Here is a 6,000-nt window from a genome sequence, read left to right on the forward strand (position 1 = left end):
GTGCTGTGGTGCCAACTGTCACAGGTCAGAGGGGACAGAGGGATATTGCCAGTCTCAGAGGCTGTGGACCCTTAGTCTAAAAGTCTGAACTCTAAATTGTTCTCTGATCTCCACATGGCTGCTGTGGCAGGTACACACTGCCTTACACATGACAAACAAATAAGTTTATAAAATTAAGGAGAGGGGGTTGGGGATTTAGCTCAATGGTAGAGCGCTTGCCTAGCAAGGCCCTGGGTTCGGTCCCCAGCTCCGGAAAAAAAAAAAAAAGAAAAAGAAAGAAAGAAAAAAAATTAAGGAGAGAGCCAGGCATGATATCCTGGGTTTGATCCCTAGGACCTAAAATCTAATATCGCTAGGGTTGGATGCAGAATTAGAGATCTGAGTCAATACTGCTGTAGTCTCATGAAAGAGAAAGAAAGTAACAGGAAGGATGAGCTTGCCCTGTAGCAGTACTGCCTGTACTCATGGGCTGTGACAGAAGCCCAGCTGAAAACATCACTTCTAAGGACCATTTAAGATTGTTTTGGAAGGAGGGTTGGGGATTTAGCTCAGCGGTAGAGCGCTTGCCTAGCAAGCGCAAGGCCCTGGTTCAACCCCAGCTCCGAAAAAAAAAAAGATTGTTTTGGAAAAGGGTCACTGGAGAAACAAAAGTAGGCCTTTACTGAGCTGTACTAGCTACTTTTCTTGTCTGTAATCTCAGCATTCCAGAAGTAGTAGATGGACTGGCAGAAGGACCAGTCCAAAATCATCAGCTACATAGCAAATTCAAGGCCAGCCTGAGTTTCCAAGTCTGTCTCAAAAATTTAATTAAAAAATAAAGTAGTGTTTTCCTCAGGCTGGGCTTCACTTATTTTTGTTTTTGTGAAGTCAGAGCCCACGGTGTTACAGACTAAGATACAATCTGGTATTTGGCTGAGGTCAGCCTGGGACTGGGCAAGTCTATAAATGAGATGTTACAACTACATACCAGGGACAGGTGGGCTAAAGTTCAGTTCCATGACTCATCAAAACAGGATTGTGAATAGTCTCTTCAACCTACTTATTGTTTGTTCTATCTGTAAGCATGCTCTCTTGTAAAGATTTAATGCTGTGACATTAAACCATGACCTGCAGTGTCAGACTAATAGAATGCAACATCCATAAAGGCTTTGACTCACATTCAGCAGGACAGACTGGTACCTTTTGCTAAATATAAGGTAATTTTGTCTAACTTTTCTGGAGTTAAGTGGAGATTCTAAGGGCTAATTAAAGGTTGGACCCAGTGTTAGGATTCAAGGTACAGTTTCATTCTCTTGTACTTGGATATCTTGGTGGCACACTGCTTTAATAATCTTTTGACAATATTCAGAGGAAATCATTTATTTAGCCCTCATAAATAGCAAAACACAATTCAAGTATACAAGAGCAGTATGGAGTTTATATCTATAATCTCAGGCCTTGGGATGCAGATGCAGATGCAGATGCAGAAGTAAAACAAATGCAAGGCCAACTTGGGTCACACAATTAAATTTCAGTTCAATCTGGACCACGGAGTGAGAACCCTCTCAAATCCCAACCCTCAACAAAGCAACTATAAAACTCAGGTTATAATTTTGATTTTCTGGGTTTAGCCACCAGCAAGTCCCAGATGCCAGAAAAGCAAGAGGCTCCCAGGACCCAATAGGGATGAGATCAGCTGAAACTCTCAACAAAGGAGAGGGAGAAACTGTAGATTCCATATCCAGAGATTAGGCAGGGCCCCTGGTTGAGGGATGGGGCCACCCACCCTTGTCAAAATTTTTAACCCAGAATGGCTCCTGTCTAAAGGGAATATGGGAACAAAGAGTGGAGCAGAGACTGAAGGAAAGGCCACCCAGAGACTGCCACACCTAGGGATCCATACCATCTGCAGCCACCAAATTCAGTCACTATTCCTGATGCCAAGAAGTGCATGCTGACAGGAGCCTGATATAGCTGTCTCCTGAGAGGCTCTGCCAGAGTCTTACTGATACAGATGAGGATGCTTTGCAGCCAACCATCAGACTGAGCACAGGGACCCCAATGGAGGAGTTAGAGAAAGGACTGAATGAATTGAGGGGATTTACAACTCCATAGGAAGAACAACAATATCAACCAACCAGACCACTCCCCAAGAGCTCCCAGGGACTAAACCACCAACCAAAGTGTATACATGGAGGGACCTGTGGCTCCAGCTACATATGTAGTAGAGAATGGCACTGTCTGGCATCAATAGGAGGAGAAGCCCTTGGTCCTGTGGAGGCTGGATTCTCCAGGGTAGGGGAATGCCAGGGTGGTGAGACCCATTCACCACTAGGTGGGTGGAAGGGGGAGCACCCTTATAGAAGTGTGTGTGGGGGAATGGGATAGGGGATTTCCAGAGGGGAAATCAGGAAAGGGGATGACATTTGAAATGTAAATAAATAAAATAGCCAATAAAAACATAAAAATAAATATATTCATAATATTCTTCAGAAAAAATAATTTTTATCTTCTTCTGAAATAGTGCTTCTCTCTAAGCTTTATTTAGTTTGGAATTTAGTTTCTCTTTTGATTCATTCCATCTTCTTTAAAACTGTAGGAAATAAAAGAGTTTAAGTTTGGCGGTTTTAGTTGGGAGTGCCAGAATCAAGGTTTCAGGTTTGTTCTTTGTAGAGCTCAGGAAATCCATAACTGCCTTGGGCAGTTCAGACCTGACTGGAGCTCTTTGTCCTCAGCCTTGCTTTGAACCTAGCACAAAAGTGACTCATTTAACGTCACTGGCTTCCCAACTTTACCCTAAGTTTCAAAGTCATTCTTTCCTTCCCTCCATCTGGCAGCCTAAGGCATTATTCCTACTGTCCCACTGTGCTGTCTGCATTTCGGTATACCACCAGTGTGCTCATGGAGGCTAGAAAAGGATGTTGTATTCCCTGGAGCTAAAGTAACTGACAGTTGGGAGGCCCTAACCAGGGTCCCGGGGACTAAACTTCAGTGCTATGAAGGAGCAGCCAAAAGCTCTTAACCACAGTGGTTTCTTCAGAACTATTCCCACAGGCTTTCCTCTGAAAGATACCATTTCAATAGGTACTTTAGAAAAACAAGTTTCTCAGTCAGCTTGGGAGCAGGAGTCACCCAAAGGTGCTGGCTCTTTCGGTACTTTCTAGCTGTAGTGATCCCTTGGGAGAGAGGTTATTTTCTGTTACCAATCAGTTGGCTTTTTCTGGGTATCATTCCAGCTTAATGAAAGGCTGGGCAAATTTGTACTTTCTCACTCTGAGCTGACTTATTTCCCTTTTGGCCAAGAGCCATGAAATTCGGCCCCCACAACATTATTTTGTGAAATCTAGAAGTGTCTTACTGAAATCCAGTCAGTGGAAGGCCATGTAGACAGTTGGAGTGAAGTCAAGCTTTCTTGTTCCTGGCCTTGTGAGAGGAACTGTTAATTTATGTAACAATGACTGAACAGTGGCATTTATGAGTTAAGATAACACACTTGAACTCTGCAACAGACAAATGTAACATGTTTTGTAAGCTTTGTAGTGAGTGCACTTTGAAAAGGAGTCAAGTGCATCTAAACTAAACTCAAACCGGCTATCTTCTCTATTCTGTTCTGAGGAGTCCAGAGGCAGACACCTTATGGGAGTAGTAGGTATATCAGCCTAGTTTTCTAAGAGATTTCCTTATTCCCTATAGAGTACTTGGTGGTGCCATCACCCAGGAAGCTACTTGGTAAACTGGCTGGCCTATCACAAAATGTCTAGACTAAAGGAGTTGGATAGACAGTGAATACAAACTCAATGGTTGCTTTTCCTTTTCTCTCCTGAGACAGAGTTTCTCTGTCTAGCCCTGGGTGTTCTGGAACTCTCTATATAGACCAGGCTACCCTCCAGCTCGCAGAGATTCACCTGCCTCTGTCTCTCAAGTACTAGGATTAAAAGTGCATTCTACCGCCACTGGGCTAAGTTGCTTTTTTACTTTTCAGACAAATCACAAACAAATTGCAGTCAGGTGTATTGTTAGACCCAAGAAGCAATTAAAGCTGCAAAGTACAATATTAAAACTATGGGCACACATATTATCGTAGTTGTTTTACATATTCTCACTGTGAGCCCTGGCTGGCCTATAATCCGCTAGGTAGCCCAAGCTATCTTAGAACTCACAAAGATCTGACTGCCTTTCTCCCTAGTGCTGGGATTAAAGGCGTGTACTACATGCCTGGTTACAGTTTTGAAGATCTCAGCAATTTAATCCTTATGTGGCAAAAAGGAATCATTTCTAGTGTTATGAGTGGATGAAATTTGGCCACATCTGGCTGTGACTCAGTCATCCTGTGCTTTAGGGACATCATATAAAGGGACACTTTGAGATACTTGGCTCTAAGGAGCAATAACATGGAATATTAGTCTTGTGTTAGGTTAACAGTACCGGCCAATGATCTTCTCCTTATACCTTGCAAGATGTTTTCCTATAATTTTTCCTCCAGAGGACAAAGTGTCTGGCTTTCAATTATAAAGAGGTTTCTTGTCCTCAGCACCACTGACCAAAAATTCTCTGCTATAGGAGGACTGTCCTAAGCACTATAGGAGCTTCCCAGTGCCCTTTGCTTCTACCAGCCCCACACCCCCACACCTGAGAATGGAAAGTGCTTCCAGGTTGTGCCCTGGTCCTCAGGTAGTGGAGGAGCTGCTGCAACTGCCCCTGTTCAGAGGATGTACTGAAAAGTATCCTTGGGCCTGTGAAGAGCAGAAGTGATTTGGGCAGTCAAGAGTTGGGTTAAACGTAATCTCTTTTCTTTTCCCTTTCTTTTTAAAAATCAAGGTAAGGTCTGCCTTTGTAGGTTTGTAGGCCTGGTTGGCCCGGAACTGTATTTAGATCAGGGTAGCCTCCTCCTTGCAGGGATTTACCTATTCTGGGATTAAATGGCTGTATTACCGCCATGCCTTATTTCTTGAGACAAGGTCTCCCTTTATAGCCCAGTCTAGCCTTAAATATACACATACTGGAAGACAAACTACAACTTGTTATTCTCCCGTCTCCATTTCCCGAGGACTGAGATTACAGCTACGCATACCATGCCCGACGACTGATAGGGGCTGAAGATAGGCAAAAACTCTACCAACTGGACTCCGTGCCCAGACCAAGATGTGCAATCCTCAAAAATAGTTAGCTGCAGTTATAGCGAAGCATCACTATTATTGGGAAGAAAAGTCAACATTTTTCAAGCGAAAAGTATTAGCAGGTTTTTCTGCTACTGTTATAGTTGTATATTTATTTTTCAAGTTTTGTTGCTGCTCAGAACAAATACAGAATGGACAGACACATTTATATGTTATAGTTGGGGGCAGCTAAATAAAAATCAGAAGGGAGGTGACAGGCTTTGATTCCGGTTTCTAGTTCATTTTTACAGTTTGGACAGATTCATAATAGAGGTGGGAAGGGCATCTTTCGACTTTCCCTACCAGTGCTGGTTTTATAAATTTGTGAATTTGCTGAGTGTGGTGGTACACACACACCTTCAGTCTGGGCGTTCAGAAGGCTGAGGCAGGAAGATCTCTGTAAGCTGGAGGCAGCCTGGTTGCCATAGTGAGTTTTAGGCTTTAACAACAATGAAACAAAATAACAAAGAACAAATCAAGAAGCTATTTAATTTCTTTGGGCCTTGATGATGTGACAGACCAACTCCTGTCAGCACCAGTGGGACAGAAACAAGTGGGAGCCTCTCTTAGGGTAAAACACAATGCTTTTACAAGGACAGAAAAAGTTCTGGGGAGTACGAACATGTCACAAACAATGGGGACAGTGACAAGTTTCCAGGCTTCTTTCCTTTTACAAAACATTTACTTACCTTCATTGCCACAGCCCTCCCCACCACTGCGGGGGTGCCAAAAGAGTACAAGGGATGTCCTAGAGCTTAAGTTACTCGCAGCTGTCAGCCACTTCATGGGCACGTGCTGGGAATTGAACCCTTCTTGGTCTTTAGAAACACAGCAGGCCCTCTTAACTACTTAGTCATCTCTCCTG

The sequence above is a fragment of the Rattus norvegicus genome, chromosome X (genome assembly GCF_036323735.1).
Source record: "Rattus norvegicus strain BN/NHsdMcwi chromosome X, GRCr8, whole genome shotgun sequence".
Classification (NCBI taxonomy): domain Eukaryota; kingdom Metazoa; phylum Chordata; class Mammalia; order Rodentia; family Muridae; genus Rattus; species Rattus norvegicus.